Source organism: Pectinophora gossypiella, chromosome 17 (assembly GCF_024362695.1).
Source record: "Pectinophora gossypiella chromosome 17, ilPecGoss1.1, whole genome shotgun sequence".
NCBI classification, from domain to species: domain Eukaryota; kingdom Metazoa; phylum Arthropoda; class Insecta; order Lepidoptera; family Gelechiidae; genus Pectinophora; species Pectinophora gossypiella.
The window spans coordinates 10,648,634-10,674,134 of record NC_065420.1 but is presented as its reverse complement, the minus strand read 5'-3'; the positions used below and the strand labels follow the sequence as shown (position 1 = coordinate 10,674,134).

Sequence of the window (25,501 nt, the reverse complement as noted above, 5' to 3'; positions counted from 1 at the left end):
TACAGGGTGTTAGTGACATCGTAACGAACACTGAGGGGGAAAATTCAGACTATGATTCTGAGTCAATATCATCAGGTTTTCAATATTGCAAAATTCAAGATATTTTGTTTTTTCAAATTATTTTCAATTCTATACTTTTCAGATGGATAAAGTTGGTCCCTTCAGCTCAAAAGTTTTTCTCCTCATTTGTTAGTTATGTGACTACTAAAGGCTAAGAGGGAGTTATTGTTTTTTCGGCCCTTATTTGACCCGCATCATAAAGACACTAATTACAGAGTTTCGGGTTTGAGAGCCTGAAAAGGGTTAAAGTTTCAACATATTAATTCCATACCATAGTTATAACTTATGTTACATTAGCATAAGTGTGAAATTATTATACCTAATTTATAATGTACGTAAGTAAGTTTGTGTAAGTGTTTTAAATATTCTATATCACTATTGGACTTCTAATTTTATGCCTACTGGCGTAGATTTATAACAAACCTAAATTTCTTTCAAATATTTTTCCTCTCAAACGACGCCCTGAGCCGAGGTTCGCGCCCAACTGGGCACCTTCACGCCTGTTGTCCTAAATGTTGTACCGGGTGAGAGCCATCGGCGCTCCCCATTTGTCCGGCATAATAATTAATGCTATCTGCGGCAAATCTACAATAAGTCACGTCAAAAAAAAAGGGTACAAACCTAAAATGAAATACAACGTAAAATGCGTGATCCTATTCAGAGAACGCCGAGTGACGGTTCGGGATTCGAAGCCTGGTTCAGGCTCTAAACTACTGTATTCGATTTTATAAGTCTACATTCTTGTTTGGATCATAGATAATTGATATCACGTGGTGTCCAGGATTTGTGCCCGGTTAATGGAATTTTCTTCTCATCGTGTGGGTTGTCAGGTGGAAAACCAACCTCATCAACCCTGGTGTCAGGGTTACTATTGAGCCGCCAAAGGCCCCTGACCTCATGTAACGACTACTTCCTTACAGTAAGTAGTAACCAGGATCAACGGCTTAACGTGCCTTCCGAAGCACGGATCATCTTACTTTCGGACAATCAGGTGATCAGCCTGTAATGTCCTAAGTAAACTAGGGATCACAAAGTGAATTTTGTGATATGTCCCCACCGTGATACGAACCCGGAGCCTCCGGATCGTGAGTCCAACGCTCAACCACTGGACCACAGAGGCCGTATGAACATAGGACTTAAACATAATTATCTAGCGAACTGTGGGTGTACAGTCATGAGCAATATAATGTACCCACTTTAGGACTCTGTCGCACTAACATATTTGACATTTAGTGAGACTTACAGTTCAATTTGTCAAAAAAGTTAATGTGACATGGTACCAAAGTGTATACATATTAATGCTCGTGACCGTACTAGATACTTCTAACTACCCCATTGGGATATAGTCGTGAACTTATGTTATTGTACGGAAAGTAACTCTGAGAAAGACACCTAATTAACTTACTATACTATTAGATTAGGTATATATTATATTTGTATGTATTTATTGGTAAGTTGTACTTATAGTTTGTACCCGAAATCTTTAAATTTTTACTTTTTCCTCACCAAGGCCGCCATTTGCCATGTACGGTCACGAGCATTAATATGTATACACTTTGGTACCATGTCACATTAACTTTTTTGACAAATTGAACTGTAAGTCTCACAAAATGTCAAATATGTTAGTGCGACAGAGTCCTAAATTGGGTACATTATATTGCTCATGACTGTAGGTACTTAGTTAAGAGTCTTTTTGTAATTATTTCTTTTTATTTTGATGCAATAAAGTATATATGTATTTTGTATTTGTATACTTAGAAAAGTATTATTTTACTCGATTAACTTCAAATAGAGCAACATACTTACTCAACATTGAGTAACGCAGCCGGCTTAAGAAAACGATATCCCACTTTCGCCTCAAAACACATCCCTGTTTGACTGTGGGGGTGTTTGAGGGTCTTGTGGGGTTTTGGGGGGAGTGTAGGGGATGTATTCGGTCACGTAGCACACGTCCGAACTAGTCCCTCTAGCAATTAAGACGTGTAATAAGCGGGAAGATCGCAGTGAAGGACAATGAGGGATTTTTGGGTTCACTTTCACCATATTCGGCGTGCGGAATGTTATTTCAGGTTGAGTTTGAGAGGTTGCGAAGACTTGTGTTGGTTGGTAATGTTAGAGATGCTTGTTAAAGCGACTTGTAATCGGACCTTTCAACCTAAAACGTCGGCTCTCCCATTTCTTTATCAAAATAAGTAACGCCCATAAGGCAAATATACAATGATCTCGTCAAGAGAAACCATAAAGTAAATTGGACGTAAAAAAAAGTCTAGGTCCCAGTACCGAGGTTTTTCTTGCAGCTTCTTTTCCCCGGCTAAATGAATGCCTTCTCAATGTTTCCACTATACTGTGTTTTCTGTAATAACACCTTTTTATCTGTGCCTAAGTTACCGCCTTGGGCATATGCCTGTATGGTAACTTATAGTTGTAATTATTAGATAAATAAATAAATAAATAAAAATCTTTATCATTTTAACGTCAAGTTTCACTTACCAGCAATATGTGATGAATCACGGGCCGATACTCATTCATAATCATCATTAATTCAAGAGCCACGCTCTTGTCGGTGTAGCATTCTCCATGCTACTTTTTAAGGGAAAAATAGGGCAGCGGATTCCCTCTTGCCTTCTACCCGGCAGCACTCTGTCTGACGCGAGTGTGATGGCGCCCAGAGTAGTCTATTTCAAAGCCGTACTAGGACTCCTGTCCTCCGACTCTGAATAGTACTGACAGTTACTGCTGCCCTCTGTCCAGTTCCAGGTTACAGTCCCCTGCCGTCCTGCATTGCAGTACCGATGGCTCTTATCACCGTCTCTGCAACCATTGAGGTCTTCACTCGTATCCCTGGACAAGGATTTTACGTTTTACTCCGTAGGTTCCATTTCAACTTTGTAATTAACTTTCCAACTATAATGTTGAATATTAAACAAGAGATTTGACGTTCGGACTCACATATCCATACATCTAGATACTTCTAAATTAATCTTCGAGCTTCTCCGCCTAAATAATTCCTTAGAGGTCATTTTACCGAAACAACCAAGTAACTACCTGAATAATTTATACTGGAATAAATCAATTAGCTATCAAATCCAGGCTGTACTGCGGGGTATTATCTCTTGATCCCTATTTCAATATTAAGCCGACTTTATCTTGACCTGGCTTTAGCGGATACGCTACGTTCATTTAGTTGGCGAGGTGTCTAAATATTCAAGAACAACTTGTAGCTTGGATAATGTCCTTCTGTCCTGTGGGTTAATTGTGAGGTCGATGACTAAAAAACAAAAAAAAAACATAGAATGTGTTCTGCAGCCTCTCCGCCCGTGCACGTCGTAAAAGCCGACAAAGGGAAAGCGTCCTACTAAAAATGATGAATCTATATGGGCGATAGGCCGATCCCCTATCACTATACGGTTCATCATTATCCATCTTAGGGCTGCAAATAGTCTTCTGATTATTTGTGGCTCTGCCACCCCTTCGGGGAACATGGGCGTGAGTTTATGTATGTATGTATGTCAATGACTAAATTTAAAAACCCAGTGACAAGGCTGGTCAGGCTTCGAATTTGTTCATGTAACGACGTTTTTACTTACAGACTAAATAGGATAGTTTCCAACTAGGCTAATAAGTTACTTTTTACTAACGGCTCCGTGGTCCAGTGCTTGAGCGTTAAGCTCACGATCCGGAGGTCCCGGGTTCAAATCCCGGTGGGGACATATCACAAAAATCAGTTTGTGATCCCTAGTTTAGTTACGATATTTCAAGCTGATCACCTGATTGTCCGAAAATAAGATGATCCGTGTTTCGAAAGACACGTTAAGCCGTTGATCCTCGTTACTACCTACTGATGTAAGTACGTAGTCGTTACATGAGCCATGTAGGTAAGGGGCTTTTAGCGGCTTAATAATCTGACACCAGGGTTGATGGGGTTGGTAATCCACCTCATAACACACACGATAAAAGACGAGAAGACTAAACGTCAAAACACGAAATTACTATGGAATTGATATGAAGAAGCAACTTTTGACGTCATAGAAATACGTGACGAAACGTCGTACTTATTATTACATTTTTCTTTATTAAAATTCATAAATAAATTAAATAGAAAAAAGGAAATGTTTTTGTCACCTTTACGTCTGTCTTTATTATAATCAGAAATTTATAATTTATCTTTGACTTTGGAAGCTACCCAATTGTAGCTGGCACCAATAAATTAGTGTGTCTTCCGGGATATCAAATCTTTTTACTCTCATCAGGTGATATGTTACCGCCTCGTATGGAACCCAGGGAATCCCGATTGTGAGCTTAATATTATACATAAATACTGGGTCACAGATGCTTTTGTGATTTGAAAATCGATCGATTTCTCAAAATTATAGTCTCAACTCTCTGTGTCACATATCAAAAGTTATAATATTATGTGTTTGATAAGCCAATAACTTTTAGGCGAGAACAGTTTGACTATCATATTTTTTGTGCTGCGAACCATGAAATTGGTTGTTAATTGCCAAAGTTGGAAATAATGTGCCGTGCCGAAGTCAAAATGAAATATCTGGCTATTTGTTCTGCCCAAACCAAATGTGGGGAGAGTTGTTCGTGTTTGACGAACGGTAGAGTTTAAATTACCACCACTGCACACACAATACGATATAAATCACCATACTTTATTGCACAAAAGGAACACACATATGACACATAAACAACACAAGATGTATACCTCTAGTACAAAAGGCGGCCGTATGGCTAATGTATTCAAAACACATACTTACATACATAAACCTACTACGTACCCAAATACATAAACGTATAGCGACAGCTGATCAGACCTTCGCCCGTATTAATATAATGCAAAACATCCAAAAAACAAATTAAACTTTTTTTCTCGTGATGTTCTAATCAAACGACGATACAGTTCCCTCTCGTTGGCCTAACACAAAGCTCGGTGAGGCATGGCTACTTATAGTACATCTGACTGATGGATGTAACTCTTACTAACCATCACATATTTAAGAGCCACGCTCTTGGCGGTGTAGCATTCTCCATTCAATCAAAGGCCAATTCCTTCACTTCCTTAAAAGACACGACGTTCGCCTTCTCTTTAATCTGTTCCATGTAAGCTCTTCATGGTCTTCCCCTTCCTCTCTTTCCTTGAAGCTTCCCTTCTATGATGTTACTACTCCATTGATATTGTCAAATATATTATGTATGATACGCTCCTGCGCGAGCGACTGACGAATAACCGATCAGTAGGTAATAAATTCGCTGTTCTCTAAGTCGGTTGTTTCTTTGTGTTTCCCCAAGCTAACCTTATACATTCCAGGTATATAGTCGAACTGACTATATACATATAGCTTATGTTATGTCCCGATCAGAAATACCGACCTAACCGACTCTAATGAACTGTTTAGTAATCAAGTCTGGATAAGAAGTAAAACTGAATAAGATCGTGATTCTTACAATACAATACAATACAATACAGTACAGTACAGTACAATACAATATAAATTTCACTTTATTGCACCAAAATAAAAATAAATAATTACAAAAAGACTCAGAAGATTCTTATTCACTTGCAAAGTGATAGTCGACTGTGGCTTTCCTTAAAATGTGCCCTAAGGGTCGATTCCTGATTCCGTGGTCAAATTTCCGTGACGGAGGACGGAGGGGCAAGCTGGCGGGACTAATTATTGAAGGGCACTCCCATCGGGGCCGGAAACGACGTTACAACCAATTTACATTTAAGTATTCCTCTCAAATTCACAATTAAGTCTGAAACAAAACTTTCCATTCAACTTGGGAATTAGATACTGATTTATTATTGAATATTCCACGTATTATTTAAGTACTTACTTACGTAAATTAAAATATTTCAGGCTACTTACTTAACATTCCAGGCATGATTGCTCTGCATTTATTTTATTTGTCTACTATGATTGATTTATTTTTTGTCGTAACGAAAACTTTGAGGGATGATTCAGACCATCATTCTGAGTCGATATCTAGGAGTGGAATTTTTCGCCGCAAAAGTATGGAACAGAAAATAAATTAAAAACACACAAAAAGTTTAATGAATTTTCCGACAGGAAAATCCACTTGATATCAACTCAGAATCATGGTCGGAATCATTCCCCTCAGTATTCCTTACGATGTCACACCCTGTATAGTATTTGACAAATGGGAAGCGAGAGAGATTCATCCGTCGACTGGATATTTGGTCTGAAAAGACCAAATTAAACGTTTATTGACCAAGTTAACCAGTCCTTTGGAACGTAGTTAGTTTTCGTTTACGTCCAAATGGACCGCGGTCCTTTCAATTTGGTCCATTCAAACTAAAAACCCGGTGATACCTGACCTGACCTGACCTATGGATATGAGTTGGTAACCAGTCTCTACACAGTAATCTTCTTAGAACGCCAGTACTAAGGATGTGGACCTTGTCATAGCATGACGCCTGTATGCCCAAAGGGGTAGGCAGCGGTGCATAGTATATACCTCGTTTCAAGCTATGTAAAAGGGGGCGAGCCTATTCACCGCTGAGCAGAACATACATACATACATCACGCCTATTTCCCACCGGGGTAAGCAGAGACTAACGAATTCCATTAGCTTCGATGCTGACTTCTCTTGCTTCTTCCACTTTCATCAATCGTTTCATACACGCAGGTTCAAAGTAGATCGCACTAAACCTTTTCTAAGGACATCTCTAATTTTGTGAATGTACGTGTCCTTTTAGGTCTTCCTCTGCCAGCCCTACCATCAACCTTCGCTTTATATACCACTTTCATAATCCTATTACCCAAGCATTCATTCGAAAATCATTAGTTTAGGCTTGTTAAGATTTGAACCTTTGACTTCAGACTTAGGGTCGAGCGTTCTACCAACTGGGCTACCAACGCTCCGTCAACCTCAATAACGGTTCATCATCATCAGCCCATTAACGTCCCCACTGCTGCACGTGCCTTCCCTATGGATGGATAGGGAGATCGGGCCTTAAACCATCACGCGGGCCCAGTGCGGACTGATGGTTATTAACGACTGCTAATGCAGCCGGGACCAACGGCTTAACGTGCCTTCCGAAGCACGGAGGAGCTCGAGATGAAAACTTATTTTTTTTTGGTCACCCATGCTATGACCGGCCTTTGCGAAAGTTGCTTAACTTCAACAATCGCAGACCGAGCGCGTTTACCGCTGCGCCACCGAGCTCCTCCAATAACGGTTACAGGCACGAATTTATAAATGCAAGTATATTAAAACGTTCGTGGGCACGTACAAATACGACACGAGTTATCAATCCACGCGTGCTAAATATAGGCCTCTTCAAACGTACGGTACTTCTCCGTTGAGCAAACACCCGCGCTGTGTGTTCGTACGAATACGCTCGACTTCAATAGGGGTGGAAAACGCGGTGATAACACGTCGAGTTTCTTTTTATCTTATATAGGTACATAATGGTGCTAATTCCTGCAGACGCCATCGAATTTTATTTTATGTTCGCATTTAATTTTTACGATATTACTTTATGACCTTTGGATTTTCTCCTCAAGCCGCTGCCAGCCACCTTACCGATATCGTCACTCCATCTAGCTCAAGGGCGTCGTACACTAAGTTTTGCAAGACGCGGTTTCCAGTTAACACTTTAAAGGACAGAACGTCTAATGACGTTCCGATCCCAAGGTGTCATTTACCTATTATGAACCATCAATGACCCATGATCTCTGTGCGTGAAAAGGTTAAGAATCCGTCTTTTCTTTCTCTGGTTCTTCGGCATATGTGACTAGCCCATTGCTACTTCAGCTTGTCAATCCTTTCAACTGTGTCAGTAAATAATACTTATAAATAACCAAATTAAAACGTTACAACTTTGGAAAGTTCTCCAACCCTATCCGGGATATTATCGGGCCGGCAAATGAAGAGCGAACTCATTTGCGTTGTTTACCCGAGCGAAGGTCGCACAGAGAGGCACTGTCTAAAGCCTGACCCTTGGCAAATACGCCGCTTATTAGCTCGGTTGCTTATTAGCGTGATAATGGCCTATAAAAGCCTTCAGCCCACGACTACGTCCGCGTAGACTTCGATATTTTTTTGATTTTATTTATTTTAGAAAAACATACAGATTAAAATAACATATAAAATATATAGATATAACACACTTTTGGTAGTACGTAGCAAGTTTTCACCAAAAATGAATGCATGCAATTGGGTATACAAAAAAAAGTAAAAATGAAACACATATTAAGAATATCTTTGAGTACCTACTCTTCAATAGTCAGTTTTACTATATATTATATTTTATCAAACAAAAAATACCTTTTTTATTGTTTTATTTATTGTTGAAAATATTTTACATAATGATACAATTGAATCGCATTGCTAAACTTTGCAGGTTTGTCTCAATGCAATATTCCGCTATTGTTACAGTTTGTACTTCAGAAGTATACTACTAATTAAAAAAAGATGTCATAGTTACATTATAAAAAGAAAAAAAAACCGACTGCCGAAGGAGGTGCGTAATAGTTTTCGAGTGTATTTTGTAATGCTTACGGCCAAGGAGTGGAATGCACTCCGCCATCGGTATTCCCTTCAAGTTACAACTTTAAGGCAAGACTGAAAAGGCACCTTCTCGGTAAGTTCGTTATAGCGTCGCCTCGAAACTTTTCTTATCCACTTTAAGAGGCAGAATGGTGTCAAGAGCAAATTTGAATTAAAAACAAAATAAAAAAAAAATACTGGCTGATGTGACATCAAAACGAATACTGAGAAGGATGATACAGTCCATGATTCCGAGTTAATATCAAGTGGAATTTTCCATCGCAAAATTCATGTATTTTTAAAATTATTTACGTTTCTATACTTTTGCGATGGGAAATTCCACTTGAAACTAACTCAGAACAATGAGGTTATCCCCCTCAGTATTTGTGACAATGTCACTTACACCCTTGTACGATAACATACAAGTGCGAATGGGTGTTAGTGAAACAAATATTGCGGGGGATGATTCAGAGCATGATTCTGAGTTGATATCAAGTGGATTTTCCTATCGGAAAATTATGAAAGTTTTAGTTGCTTATTAAAAAAATATTTTATCATATTTTTGCGACAGAAAATTCTGAATCATACCTCAAAATTTTCGTTACGATGTCACTAACACCCTGTATATTGGATTTATGGAAGAGCAAACAGCGTCCCGTCAGCATTTTTATGTACCACTAACATCGTTCGCAAGGATTTTCATTCCGGGAAACTTTTACATCCTTCTCTCTATCCCGGGATTATAGATCTCGGTACTTATAGGTACGTGTTCCGGTTTACATAACATAAGCTCACGACTATATCCCAATAGGGGTAGTCAGAGGAACATACACCACCACGCAAGGTGAACTCAATACCCACATTGCTTCTGTTAGTTCTGTTAGACCAACGTGATATAGGTGGTGAGCCGAATCGCCGTTTATATGGCTCGAGCCAACTGTATTAGTGGAAACTGCACTTTAGATAAATTAATAACTCACCGGTTCCGGTTTACGCATGTCAATTAACGGGTTTTTTATTGAAAAAGATGGCAATAAATAAATAATTATATTTGACTAGCGACCCGCCCCGCCTCGATCGGGTGCAATGCTGACGAAAAAATGAAATTATTTACGACATAACATTAAAAATCTCAAAAATAACAGTATTTCTCCACTACAAAAAAAATATATTAAAAAATATAAAAAAATATATGTATAACATATAAACCTTCCTCTTGAATCACTCTATCTATTAAAAAAAACCGCATCAAAATCCATTGCGTAGTTTGAAAGATTTAAGTGTACATAGGGATATAGGGACAGAAAAAGCGACTTTGTTTTATACTATGTAGTGATAACTTCATTTTAGATAGAAAGAACGCCTCATTACAAAACGAAAGCTAAAGACAATACCAGGCTTGGAATATTGTCCGCGTCACAAGAAATGTCCACGGAATTTAATGGAACTAATTGATAATAGTTCAATACAGAATACGCGACACTAGCGCCGCGGCCGCGGTGACTTCCACCTGTAGTTTCTACTGGCTAATACAAATGACAATGGGCACATTTGTATGAAACTTGGTCCAAGAACATCCACTGATGAGACTTATATGTAATGAAAGCTTATACTTTCCCTATGATTCTGGCAAAGTTGTATCAGATTCTGTCCCGGAGTTCTTTTTCTACAGACATGTTTGTCCTGGCTAAAAATGTGATAAAATACAGCGGGGGACTAAAATCGATTTGTGCTCAATAACTAAATCTACATAGCGAAGACAAACATGGCTGTAGAAAAGGAACCCCGGGACAGAATCTGATAGAACTTTGCCAGAATCATAGGGAAAGTATAAGCTTTCATTACATATACGTAAGTCTCATCAGTGGAGGTTCTTGGACCAGTTTCGCCCATTCTCCTTTATTACAATTTTACATTTTTGTGTTTTTTTGATTTTATGCTCCTAAATCAAATCAACGAAAGCCATATTAAATAAGTAGTGAAACAAAACTATGACTTATTATAATTATTATTGCATATGGTAGACAAAAAGAAAATATCCTGCGTGGATCATATATCCAACTTAAGCTCCCCTAACCAACCGAACACTATGACTAAACAAATATATAAAAAAATATAAAATGCTAAAATTTTAATTAAAATGACAACATAAAAGAAGACGTAAGAACTGGAACACATTCTTAAAATAGCCGGATAATCTCGGAATGGAATCCAAAAAGAGGTTATAAATAAATATTTTTTGTACAGTTCACAATTTGTCTTGTGTAGGTGAAGACCTGTCGTTCTAAAATTACTTCCAAATCGTTATTTTCCGGCCTGCCTGTCGCTTACCTAAATTGTTTAGAATAAAATTAAAAATGATTATTATAAAAGGACGCCACAAACAAACAAAAACATTAACATCACTTAAAATTTTCACAAACAATCAAGTAATACTTACAAAATTTTGTCGCGGTCATTTTATCGATTCTGACGATATAATTATGTCGTTTTGTCGATTGGTGCTAATATGTGAACTCATCATGTCGTTCTGTCATAAAATACATCGGGTGAGAGCCTTCAGCACTCCTGATTTGTCCGGCCAAGTAGTTAATGCCATCTGCGGCAAATCTACAATAAGTCAAAAAAAAAAGTCATAAAATACGAACAAAATAACGTGAAAAAAATCTTATCGATTTCGACAACATTTATCCATCGATAATTTTATCACGTTGCGCCTGTTAGCCCTGTTGGCGATGTTCGGTTGACCGGGAATTTAAAACTCTCGGCATGTCATGGGAGCAAGCTACAGAGGTTGCAAAATATCGCAAGGACTGGAAATCTGTTATTCGACCTCTACAACCCAACAGGGGATAAAAGGATTAGAGGAAGAGGAGAAGATTGCAACCAAAATTGTACTAGAATTTCTTTCCTTTTTCAAATACAAAGTATTATTATTATTGCGTATGCAATAGCCCCCCAATTAAAAGTGGTAGAACAGAGTGTAAGGTATCAAGCGGTCAGATTATTTCATTGTCTTCCAAAAGAATTTAAAACTATTTTTCTACTCCTCTACTTTAATCTGGCATTTAAATAACCAAAAAGTCTAATATAAGTACATACATAATTAAACTCTTTGAAAAAGTGTACGCTCTATGGCCTATAAAAGCATTGTTTACAAAGTGTTACTATAATGTCGCCAAAAAAGCATTGTTGTTGTTTTTTTTTTTTTTTGACCTGAAAACTGGCACCTTTACTTTGTTTGGTGCCATAGATATACTATAAAAAAAAAAAATACATTTGCCGCCATTTTCCCGCGCGTTGGAAAATAATTTTTATAAATAAAATTTTTCTTTGTATAATTTTTGTTTCATTTAAAATTACGTCGTCGTAGAAAAAGTATTGTATGCAACGTTGTATAACTAGGTCAAAAAATGCTCGTGGCGTCTCTTATTGCGATGTTCACCAAGGCTCACATCGCAACTCACGCCACTCGCATTTTTTGACCCTTCTTATACAACTGTTGCATAAAATACTATTATGACGCTAATTTATTTAGTAAAAAACTTAAACTCTTTTTGCTGGAGAATTGTTTTTGCAGCGTTGAGGAATATATGCAACATTGACATTGTTTTTAGTGTATAAGTAAGTTTAAAGTGTACGATATTTTTTTTGATCTTTATGTGTGCTATATTTTATAATTATATTTTATACATATTTCATAATTATATTGAATGTGTTTGTTTTAATAGGTTGTTAGGTATATTGTAAGTAAGTAATAGTCCCACTGTTGTTTTAGATTGTAATGTCTTTGAGCTTGTTTTTATTTTTATTTCCAACACAATGTAAAATAATTCTAAGGAATAAATTAATATGAATATAATATTGAATAGAATTGGCAGCCTCCGTGGTCTAGTGGTTAGAGCGTTAGGCTCACGATCTGGAGGTCCGGGTTCGATTCCCGATAGGGACATTGTCGAAATCACTTTGTGAGACTGTCCTTTGTTTGGTAAGGACTTTTCAAGCTTGAATCACCTGATTGTCCGAAAAAGTAAGATGATTCCGTGCTTCGGAGGGCACGTTAAGCCGTTGGTCCCGGCTAGTAGCCGTAAAAACACCTCCACCAACCCCCAGTGGAGCAGCGTGGTGGAGTATGCTCCATACCCCCTCCGGTTGATTGAGGGGAGGCCTGTGCCCAGCAGTGGGCCGTATATAGGCAGTTTATGTTATGTATGAATATAATATGAATATATGAAACAATCAAAAGTCTAGAAAAAACAAATGCTGTTTGTCAGGCTTTAGTCAAATGTGTCGTGTACTAAGTTCAAAATTATGAAATTCTGATTACTAAATAAAGACAAATGTAAAACTAACGAAAACCATTTTCTTTTTTCTATTAAATAATTTATTTATGAATTTTATTCAAGACAAACGTAATAAGTCCGAGATTTTATCACGTTTTTCTAAGACGTCACAGTGTGCTTTTTCATAAAAAATCTATAGTAATTTCGTGTTTCATGACGTTTAGTAAAAAGTAACTGATTTGACTAGTTGGAAACGACCCTAACGTTTCAGAAAAAAGTTCAATAAAATAAAATGAATCTATTCAATTCATGTCACTAACGTGTCCGAATAATACATTTCAATAACTTTCCAGTCAAATATATCGAGCAATAGTTAGCAGACGCACAGTTAGATAACTGGTCACACATCACTCTTGAAAAACGATTTACGTAGGGTTGCTCAAGTGAAATATGAAGGTTTTATGTTCTTTTTTTTTTAACTCTTTTCAATTCTATACTTAATTAAAGCACATAGTAACGGGTTCTTACCGCGTTTAAATGGAGACATGAGACTCCCGATGATATTTCGACACTGTTGCAAGTGCCATGATCACGGGATGACAATGTATAATTCTATACTTTTGCGATCGAAAACTCCACTTGATATTAACTCAGAATAATGAGCTGAATCATTCCCCTCAGTATTCGTTACATATCACTTATACTCAGTACAAGTACGTATATGTAGTTATACAAGTCCATATGGGTTGTAGTGACATTGTAATGAACACAGAGAGGGATGATTCAGACCATGATTCTGAGTTGATATCAAGTAGAATTTACCTTCGGGAAATTCATGACTTCCATGTTTTTTTTTAATTATTTTCATCCCTCAAAGTTTTCTTTACGATACGATACGATAATGACATCACTATCATCCTGTATATACCCAAACCCTCGCCAGCTGCCTAATCATTACGAAGGCACAAATGGAAACCACGTGATATCAATTATCTGTAATTCAAACATGAATTCCGACTCCTCGACACACATGCATAGTATAACTGGTCAGACCTCTCTCACCTAGCAGCGTCTCCAGACATCTCATAGGCATTGTCTGGATGGTAGTGACTACGGAAGCCTACCACCGGTAATGGTTGTTCGATTAGCACCAACCAGAGGTCATGTACAACCCTACGGATGTGAGTGTCTCCAACCCCCGTTAGTATTTTTCCAGCCAATAATTAATAATAAGCTCACGACTATATCCCAATTGAGGTAGGCAGAGGTACGATAAGGTGTAAAAGTCCAATCAGTTTCTTGAAAAGTAATAAGTTAACTAGTTGCACTTAAGAAATCCTGGTTACATGTCGTTTCTGTAATAGACCAAAAACACCTACAAAAACATATTTCATAATTATAACAACTAATGATTCATAATTTCACCACTGTTTACAAATAATTCTGCTCTGCAGACTGCACTTTTGCTCTTTGATTGTACATCCATCGCAAGATAAACTAACTACCCACACCTCACCGAGCTTCCTGTTAAACCAAAGTGATAGGTGGTGAGCCGTATCGATGTCTATGAAGGGCCAGCCAACTGTGTTATAAAAAATGCATTTAAGATAAATTAAAAACTCACTGGTGCAAGTCCTGTTGGAGTCGATAATGCTGTACTGATTCAAACAAACAACTAAATATTTACTTGATTGTAACCCATTCATGTACAAGTACCAACACCCGTTTAAGTAGCAGTAACAGCCGCAAAATTAGCTTTACATTTTGCAAACTATTTAGTGGTAACCCTAATCCTCCGTGCCATTCGTCCGCGGTCCCAATTCGTACACCAATGAAATATAGCCCCTATTCCCGTCTCAGCTGATTTACTTGGACACCGCTTGCTATATTTTGAATTGGATTACGAAAACGCGGCTAAATTTACCCTTTACTATCTTATTGTTGCGTTTTTATCCAGTCACTGTGGTTCTGTGGTTCACCGGCTTCAATGAGTTATTAATTCTAATTCAAATTCAAAAATATCTTTATTCAGTAGTTAACATAGTTACACTTTGAATCGTCAATTTTTTCATAACGATCGACTCATCCACCTAAAACTACTGAAGCTTCTCACAACCTGTATAACCGGGGAAATGAAGCTGCAAGAAAAACCTCGGCACAGGGCCCTAGACGTTCTTTAAAAAAAAAAAAAACATAAAATATTTTTTAATAATTTATCTTAAGTGCAGTTTTCACTGACACAGTTGGCTCTACCATTATAGACGGCGATACGGCTTACCATCGATCGCGTTGGTCTACCAGAAACCTCGGTAAAAGTGGGTATTTAGTTCATCTTGCGATGGATGTAGGTACTCTGACTACCCCATTGGGATATAGTCGTGAGTTTGGGTTATTTACGGTCACGAGCATTAATATGTATACACTTTGGTACCATGTCACATTAACTTTTTTGACAAATTGAACTGTAAGTCTCACTAAATGTCAAATATGTTAGTGTGACAGAGTCCCAAAGTGGGTACATTATATTGCTCATGACTGTATATTGCGTTTTTTCGACGAAATTTATTGTAACTATATCTACTCGTAATCGCAAATTTCACTTGTATTTTCAAACAATATACATTTTCAGACAATGTATAAGTATTTGAAGATATAGAGCCGTAGTTTCCAAATTGAGAGATAGCTTGACTCTCGCTGTGAAGTCCAAGACTCGTATCCCAGCAGCGGTCTAAATCAATGTTTTTTAAAAATGTTTGGAACATAATATGCTCAGTGGTCACGGATAACTTCGGGAAAAAACCCACATTCCCCAGTAATGTATTTTGGAAGTACGTGAACTAACCTGTAATGGGCTGGTTTTCCTTTCGGGTTAGAAGGTCCGACAAGGAGTTGCATCTGTAAAAACCAGACCTGTCAAATCTTCTGGTTAGGTAAGCGGACCTTGTGAAAAGAGGGTAACGCTAGGGAGATAATGAGTCATTTTAATACTTGTGTTTGAACGTGTAAAGGTAGTTTTTAAGAAATTACAAGCGCAGTAGAGCTTTACCTATCATTTTACAATCACGCATATGCACAATAATATGCACAATAATAATACGCACATGCATATGTATATACGCACGTATTACCTATATACAGGGTATTGGTGACATCGTAACGAAAACTTTGAGGGATGATTCAGGCCATGATTCTGAGCTGATATCAAATGGAATTTTCCATCGCAAAAGTATAAAATTTAAAAGAATTTTGCTTGATATTAACACAGAATCATGGTCTGAATCATGCCTTTCAGTATTCCTTACGATGTCACTAACAATCAGTAAGTATATGGCTTACGTAGAGATAAAAATCAGAAAATAACTTGCAGCTACTTTTGATATTCCTATTCGAAGATTTATATGGAGAACAGAATAATGACAGGCTACCCAATGCCTTTTTCATAAAAAAAGAACCTGACTGCCTATTCAACTTCAGCAATATGCACAAAGAAACATCACAACAATGAACCCGTAAAACCACTATAAGAAATTAAATATAACCTCAGCAATAAAGCAAGGAACGAGTCAAGTAAGAGAAATGAGAAAACCCAATCTCAACCAGCAACAAAGAACAGGGTAGTTAACTAAGAAAAGTCCTCACTTTTTAAGTATCACTTCCCACTTTATATTTGCTTTGTAATGGAGACCTCATGCTTCTGAATAACCTTACAATCCAGGGCCGTTAGGTAAGTTGCAAGCAGTTTTTTTTAAGCTGACATAATCCCATATTGTTGTTGCCAATTTAAATCTCCTATGTGTCGCCCTCACCAAATTTTATTTTTGTCAGGATCGAATACTATTTTGCTCCTAAAACATTCAGTACAAACTCTTGTGTACGTAAATATCAATTATATTTTAATATTTTTTAATACACAGTCATACAAAAGAAAATCAGGCGGAAGTTTTTTTTAATTTCTGTAAAATTGACCCAATTGCACATAATAGATTTTAAATTGGCATCGACGATATATTGTTTTTACCATACGGGAGCATTAATATGTACACACTTTGGTACCATGTCACATTAACTTTTTTGACAAATTGAACTGTAAGTCTCAATAAATGTCAAATATGTTAGTGCGACAGAGTCTTAAAGTGGGTACATTATATTGTTCATGACTGTAAGTAATTGAATTGGCCAAGTGCAGTGCACGTAGTGCTGTGTATAGTTAACAAATACTGAGGGGTATGATTCAGACCATGATTCTGAGTTGATATCAAATGGATTTCCCTGTCGTAAAATTCATGAAAATTTTTGTTTACTTTAAGTTTTTTTCGTACCATACTTTTGCAACGTAAAATTCCACTTGATATCAACTCTGAATCATGGCCTGAACCCCTTAAAGGTTTGGTTACGATGTCACTAACATCCTGTATAGCATAGTCGTAAGTTTATGATTTATTTTTATTTTAGTTATTATTTTTAAGCAGGATGGTAAACTAAGTACTTGAGATTGTAAAGTAACATAATTTAATAATTTCCTTACAAATAAATGTAGTTTACCCAAGGAAATATCTGAATGATTTAATTTTATTATCAAAAATATAATAAAAGGAAGATGCTGTGGATAAAGCTGATAAATTAAATCTGATATCGCCGTCATGACACATAACTCTGTCACGAAAGATTATTAACTTTCGATAAGAATAATTAAAACGTAGATTTTATCCGACAAAATCAATTTCACTTATGAAAACCAAAGATTAAAATCCAAAGTTATAACTTGTAACTTCAGTTTAAGTAATCCTGGCTTGTTCGAGGGATAAATCTATACCCCAATAGACTACATACAATATACATAAATTCACGCTTATTTTCCGCCGGGGTAAGCAGAAACTATGGAATTCCATTTGCTTCGATCCTGACACATTTTTCTAAACAAAAATAAAAAATAAAATAAAAATAAAAAAAAATATATATTAATAAAAAATATATTTATTTATTATTTTTTTTTTTGTTATAAATATATTTTAATATTTACGTTCACAAGCTTCATTAATTTATTCATCTAATTTAAAGATAATGTTGTATATTTTATGTGAAATACTACAATTCTATTATTATTTTTAATTTGTAATTTACTGCATACAAAAGTATTTTTTTGATAAATAGTCGATCATACTAAAGTTTCCTGCGATAAGAATTTTTGCTCAGCAGGTAATAAGACGACCTTTTAATATACTATCGCGGAGCTCCGTGCGCGTGCGTGGTAAAGTTTGCGGACGAGTGGATTGCAAAGTTGAAGTATTTGCACATACTTGTATGGCGCACATTTCGCGCTCACTTGGCCCTTCCAGCCACTTTCTCCTATTTCATGTGTCTATCCTCGAGCAGCAAACCTGAATACCCATCTGTATTGTCAGTCGTAGCGGAACGTCTACAGTCTCCTTTATTTGACACGTCCCACATAGGGTTGTCAACGTATTATATTATATAATACTATACATACATACATAAACATAAATAGCCTATATACGTCCCACTGCTGGGCACAGGCTTCCCCTCAATCAACCGGAGGGGGTATGGAGCATACTCCACCACGCTGCTCCAAATGCGGGTTGGTGGAGGTGTTTTTACGGCTAATAGCCGGGACCAACGGCTTAGCGTGCCCTTCGAAGCACGGAATCATCTTACTTTTTCGGACAATCAGGTGATTCAAGCCTGAAAAGTCCTTACCAAACAAAGGACAGTCTCACAAAGTGATTTCGACAATGTCCCCATCGGGAATCGAACCCGGACCTCCAGATCGTTAGCCTAACGCTCTAACCACTAGACCACGGAGGCTAACACCATAATACTATATTTGAATAATTTATCCTACAGGCATATAATAGAAAAGCAAAAAGGGACGCAAAAGTGCAATCTACTTTAATTTACCGCTGATTTAATTTAGCTCCTGTCTAGCCTGAATTTACGCAAGATATGGCTGGATGTCGATAGCCCAAGATCGTCGGAAGTGGAAAAATATGGAAGAGACCTACGTCCGAAATTGGATATGAATTTAGGCTGATATAGATAGATAGAAAGAGATGGCCTGAATTTAGTTCACCATGTCTATGAAATTATTGTTACAATGAAAAACGTATGAATACTTTTTATTGACAGGCACACACGAAAAATTTTGTATGTCATTTTTTCATTTGTGAAAAATACTATATTTCTTTAAAAAAGGTAGCAACCCTAGCCAATTCCCATATGGGCTAGGGTTGCTCCACGAAACATGCACGTACATACATATTCGTCAGTTATTTTTGTTTTACAGTGGCATAAAACACGTAAACAGTGATCGTTTCTTTTACGCGAAATTTACTGTTAAACTTTGTCGGATTCGGTACTAGAATTGAAAATTGCTTGCAGCTGTCTTCGACCTACATACGTACCTGAATTAAAAGTTTTGAGATAACATTTCAGTGTTTTATTTCCTTGTTTGTTTGTGTAGCTAAATGTTTGAGGTACTTTGTTGTTTAATATTAGCCTCTATCACAGAAATAACTACAAGAACGCTTTTGCCTTTATCTATACAAATAATAAATGAAATATGTTTAAATATGTTCAATTTGCTACCTAATAACTAAGGGAAGTCGGTAGCCATTAGTGGGCGCAATCCTTTACTCTACTTTATAGACTTAAGGGGTGTTATGCAGCAGACCTAGGAAACTATCCAATAGTTAGAAGAAATTCTATCACTATAATAGGGTATTTGACTGGGTCACAGATAAATTATAAAACGCTAACCTAGAAATAGAAACCAATCTGAGATGATAAAAAATCAATCTCATTTTACACTTCGACTTATATTCGAATTTTATTTATGAATTAAGTAACAACGAGTACGACGTTCGACTGCTTTTTTGAGAACGTCACAGGACAGTATTTCTATACACACTACAAAGAAAATTTTCGTTTTGACGTTTCGTAAAAAATATCTCATTTGACTAGGTTGTCAAGGAGCCTGTTGTGTAAGAATATTATGTGCTGTCGATACTATCGATATTAGCAATACTACTCTAAGTCCAGCTCAGATATTGATACCAGAAACACCCCCATAATAAATGAGCAAGTACATTCAAACGAGGCCCATTAACAAGACATTAGCCGCACACTCTCCATTAGGAGACTGCATACGTCTACAGAGTGTAACATTCGATTTATTCAGCATAATATTGTGTGATTGATGCTCTGTTCGTGATTGTTCCGTAAAATTCAAAAATATATTTATTCAGTAAGTAACCCAGTTACATTTTAAACCGTCATTTTTTACATAACGAACGTCTCATCCGCCTAAAACTACTGCAGCTTCTTAAAACCTGTATAGCCGGGGAAAAGAAGCTGCAAGAAAAATCTCGGCACAGGGCCCTAGACGTTCTTTAAAAAGAAAAAAATATTGTCCTGCAATTTGGTAATTTGGTTGCCTTATACCAGTTCCCATGCATTCATATCTTTTTACATGATAGCCTTTTTACAAAGTTTCAGTTTAAATACTGCCTTTGAATGTCAATAGTAAAATACTACAAGTTTGTCATCTGCTACTTTCACAAAAACCTTCAAAACGAAAGTCTGTAATAATTATGGCTTTGTTACAACAACACTTACGAATATCACTTAGTTATGTGCATTAAAGAAGTTTTATCTGGCCAAATAGTAAATGCCATGAATTCATAAATGGACACAAACTAGTAATTCCTAATGGCGTGACTTGAGTTCATGGCTACCTAATGACATGGGTAGAGTTCCTAAAGACGTGGGTAGAGTTCCGAATAGCGTGAGAGAGTGAGAGTCGCAAAAGTATGGAACTGAAAATAATTAAATATATAATATGAATTTTGCGACGGAAAATTCCACTTGATATTGACTCAGATTCATGAGCTGAATCATGCCCCTCAGTATTCGGTAAGGTAACAACCTGTATTTTATTTTATAAACGAAGTGCTTAACGACAAACAATGCGAGTGATGTAGACGAGCAATCCGTGCCAGGTTGCCGCTAAATATAGAAGTGGGGTATCTAACATATCGTCGCACCGTCTACTATACAGTATTATACCTACTTCTGAACAAATTGATAATGAGTATTAATGAGGAGCTCGGTGGCGCAGCGGTAAACGCGCTCGCTCTGCGATTGTTGAAGTTAAGCAACTTTCGCAAAGGCCGGTCATAGGATGGGTGACCACAAAAAAAAAAGTTTTTATCTCGATCTCCTCCGTGTTTCGGTAGGCACGTTAAGCCGTTGGTCCCGGCTGCATTAGCAGTCGTTAATAACCATCAATCCGCACTGGGCCCGCGTGATGGTTTAAGGCCCGATCTCCCTATCCCCGTGCCCCAGCATTAGGGACGTTAATGGGCTGGTGATGATGATTAATGAGGGACTTTCAGGGGGACTAACCTTTTTTTTTTTTTTGGTAACGAAGGGGAAATCCTCATGGATACCTCGCCACCCGGGGGAGTGACGAGGTTATGTCGGACTCTTACCGACTAAAACCCCTCCGATGGCCCTCTGCTGCGCATGTCGGGAAGCTCCGGGATCTCTAGCGAACGCACCGGTGCTTCCCTCGCGCCTGCTATAAAAAGCGCGTCCCGGGGTAGGTCCCCACCCCTACGCCATCCCGCATTTACAGCAACGCGAGGCCATGTCGCGTTGCCGTCCCTCCCGGAGACCGTGTGTTGGGCGGTTCGGGCCCCCGCCCTTACCACCCACGATCTCCAGTGTCCCCTTTCAGTTGCCTCTTACGACAGGCAGGGGGTACCGTAGCCCTATTCTTGCACCCGGTGCTACAGGGCGGACTCGGCTAGACAGCCACGGCTACTGCCGCTACCGCGCGTCGCCGACGTCGCCTTCTCCGGGCGGGATCCCTCCTCTCCCGATCTCGCTCCGCAGCCTCCTTCTGGGTCATGACGGACTCACAGAAAGTGACCATGGCCCTCCAGTGACTTTCTCCCGACAACATAGCCGCAACTACTGCTGGGGGAGAAAGATCAGCCCCAATCGTTGAGATCAGGGTGCGTCGTTCCGTGTTCCACGCCGGACATTCTTCCAGCGTATGCTGGGCATCATCCTCATCGTCACTACAGTGATGACATTGCGCTGATGTTTCGCGACCAATTCTGTGTAGATAGTGACCGAAACAGCCGTGTCCGGTGAGCACTTGCGTCAGCCGATACGAGCCGTTCCAGCACTTATCCATCCACGGGGCAAAAGATGGAAGTATTGCCCCGACGACTCGCTGTCGTGAGGGTCGTGGCCCTTCGAGTCGCACTCTCCATTCCTCGAGCGCTTTTAGGTGCTCGTGCTCTTTGAGCCTCTCCACAGCACGCTGAGGCTCTCCTCTCTGGCGGATGCTGCGAGCAAGATGGTACGTTCGCGCATCCATGTCCGCCAAGATGTCTAGAGGCGGGCATCGAGCCAGGAGCATAGCAGCCTCGTATGATATCGTGCGATATCCCCTCACGATTCTGATGGACACTCTCCGCTGTAAACTGTTAAGTTTGTGCCGTTGGTCGCTTGTCAGGCTAGAGGCCCAAACAGGCGCACCGTAGAGTGCCATCGATCGCACTACTCCGGCATAGAGGCGCCGTACTCCCTCTCTCGGTCCACCGAGATTGGGTAGTATGCGATGTAGTGCGCCAATCACCTTCTCGACTCTGGTGTTCAGGCGATTGTGGTGTTCCCAGAAATCCCACCGACCATCCAGGATAAGGCCAAGATATTTTATGTGCCTACCAACCCGTACTTGAGCATCGCCGACGCGAATCGACGAGTCTGGTGGTTCCTCGCCCCGTGAGAGGTTGTGGAACCACAGCGCCTCGGTCTTGTGCGGCGCTACCTGGAGGCCAAGATCATGTATTCTCCAGGTAACACATGCCACCCCCAACTCGGCAAGCCGAGCCGTCGTCTCGAAGCTGTCTCCATTGGCCAGCACAAGCGTGTCGTCCGCGTAACAGACAACGTGCACGCCAGCGGGGAGATCGACTCTCAGGACTGGGTCGTAGGCTAGGTTCCAAAGCAGGGGACCCAGGACGGACCCCTGAGGGACCCCGCAGTAGACCGGCCTCCGATGTACCTCTGCATCTCGTCCCACATACGTTATGTGCCTGTCCTGTAAATAGGCGCCAACTATCTCTCGGAGATAGGGAGGTACTTGGTGATACACCAGAGCCTCCCTAATCGCCTGCCAGGGCAGGGAGTTGAACGCGTTGACGATATCTAGACTTATCGCCAACGACACCCCGCCCTGGCATACGGCCTCGTCGGACAGAGAGCGGACGCGAAGAATCGCGTCCACTGTCGATCGACCCCGTCGGAAGCCGAACTGGTACTCCGATAGGTTGGGACCTTCCATCACCAGATGATCGACGATTCGGTCGGCCACTATTCGTTCGAACAGTTTGCCGACCTCATCGAGTAGGCATATGGGACGATATGCAGAGGGAGAGTCTGCAGCCCTGCCTTCCTTCCTCAGGAGAACCAGGCTCGAGTCTTTCCACCCGGAGGGGAAAAGGCTTTCGCGGAGGCAAGAGGTGTAGAGTTGCCTCAATCTGTCTCCAAGGACGGTAAGAGCCAGCACCCAGGCCCGTCCCGGAATTCCGTCAGGACCTGGGGCGGTGTTCTTGGCTCTTAAGCGTTTGACAGCTCGGTCAAGCTCGTCCTGCGACACCTCAAACTGTGCAGACCAAGGTATAACAGGGCGGATACCTAACCTAACCTAACCTAACCTAACCGAACAAAATATAGATGGCGCTGTATAACGCTGCCTTCATTTAACCTTCTAATTTCATGGATTTCAGATCCATCTGTTGCAACAGATGTATATTTTATCTTTGTTTTTGTTATACAATTCTTCTATCGTGTGGGTAGTGAGGTGGATTACCAACCTCATCGACCCTGGTGTCAGGGTTACTATTGAGCTACCAAAGGTCCCTGACATGGCTCATGTATTTTAAGTATTGTAACGACTACTTACTTACCATCAGTAAAGCGCCTAGTGAAGCACGGATCATCTTACTTTCGGACAATCAGGTGATTAGCCTGTAATGTTCTAATCGACCCTGACATGACTCATGTAACGAATACGTACTTACATCAGTAAGTAGTAACCGGGACCAACGGCTTAACGTGCCTTCCGAAACACAGATCATCTCACTTTCGGACAGTCAGGTGACCAGCCTGTAATGTCCTAACCAAACTAGGGATCACAAAGTGATTGTTATGATTTGTCCCCACCGGGATTTGAACCCGGAACCTCCGGATCGTGAACACAGCACTCAACCACTGGACCACGTAGGCCGTTAATAATAAACACTAATCAGAGTGTTAACGCTATCGCTATTGCACCGAGAGCTGTTGCGTACTAATTATCGGGAGCAAATCTCAAATTGGATGCAATACCCACTGCGTACAATTTGGATCAGACATCGTCTAGTGTCATGCTGAGTGAACAATACACACCACGATTAACACGTCTGAACAAGTGTCATTGACCGCTGTCGAGGGATTTCTGGATGCCTTCCACCATGACACTTTTTAAAAAAATTCAGACAACGTCCATATTACACTGTTACAATTTAAATCAACAACAATTAAATCGAAGTCAATAATATAATATCAAACTAGTAATCCAAGAACCAAATAGTAATGAATATCGAGATGATTTTAAATGTCCGTTTGAATCCCCGATGAAGACCTGAACCGATTTCCACCAAACATAGCTAAGAACACTCTCAACTGAGATACCTTTCAAACAAAAAAAAACCACATTACAATCAGATTATCCGTTTGGGAGCTACGATGCCACAGACAGACACATACACATTTAGACACACACACCGTCGTTTTTGCGTCGGGGGTTAAAAACAGTCAGTCACAACAGTAACAGTAAGCACGGATTTTCATATTAGACTCCGGAGTCACTCCAGCCCTGCTACTCCACATACCTACTCTCTAGATTGCGGTTTGGCGGTTTCTTTGTGTGTACTACAAAGGCATTACACTACATACAATATAAACGGTGACCGCAAGCGCACCTAACAACTAAGTACTTGTGTATTCAAATCCAATCAGCCTTCGTCGCTTTGCCTCCAATTTCAGTTCCTATAGATGCCGTATAGATGGCTCAAACTTTAACAGGAACCTTTGTTTAGTAAATTACAGACTCATATACATAGAAACTGCTTTAAATAAAAAATATTGTGACACTTAATACTAAACACTGTAATTTTATTTCATCATTACCAGCCCATTAACATCCCCACTGCTGGGGCACGGGCCTTCCCTATGGATGGATAGGGAGAACGGGCCTTAAACCACCACGCGGGCCCAGTGCGGATTGATGGTTATTAACGACTGCTAATGCAGCCGGAACCAACGGCTAAACGTGTCTTCCGAAGCACGGAGGAGCTCGAGGTGAAAACTTTTTTTTGTGGTCACCCATCCTATGACCAGCCTTTGCGAAAGTTGCTGAACTTCAACAATCGCAGGCCGAGCGCGTTTACCGCTGCGCCACCGAGCTCCTCAATTTTATTTATCCATACTAATATTATAAATGCGAAAATGTATGTGTGCGTCTGTCTGTTTGTCCGGCAAAACAGTGCGACGAATTGACG

General features: G+C 39.4%; 1 protein-coding gene and 1 long non-coding RNA gene across 4 annotated transcripts in view; one reads left to right on the top strand and one right to left on the bottom strand.

The window, feature by feature from the left end:
• LOC126374161 (receptor-type tyrosine-protein phosphatase kappa) overlaps positions 1–25,501 on the bottom strand; it is a 249,698-nt gene that overhangs the window by 212,259 nt on the left and 11,938 nt on the right. Inside the window, exon 1 of one of the 3 annotated variants that reach the window (XM_050020633.1) lies at positions 2,551–2,617. The exons of the other annotated variants lie outside the window; for them this stretch is intronic. The gene's annotated coding sequence lies outside the window, so the exon portion shown is untranslated. Of the gene's footprint in view, positions 1–2,550; positions 2,618–25,501 lie in introns of those variants that run through there. 3 annotated transcript variants of the gene reach the window in all.
• LOC126374251 (uncharacterized) overlaps positions 23,836–25,501 on the top strand; it is a 55,493-nt gene continuing 53,827 nt past the window's right edge. Inside the window, exon 1 of the long non-coding RNA XR_007567420.1 lies at positions 23,836–23,918. This is a non-coding gene — a long non-coding RNA (uncharacterized LOC126374251). The remainder of the gene's footprint in view (positions 23,919–25,501) is intronic.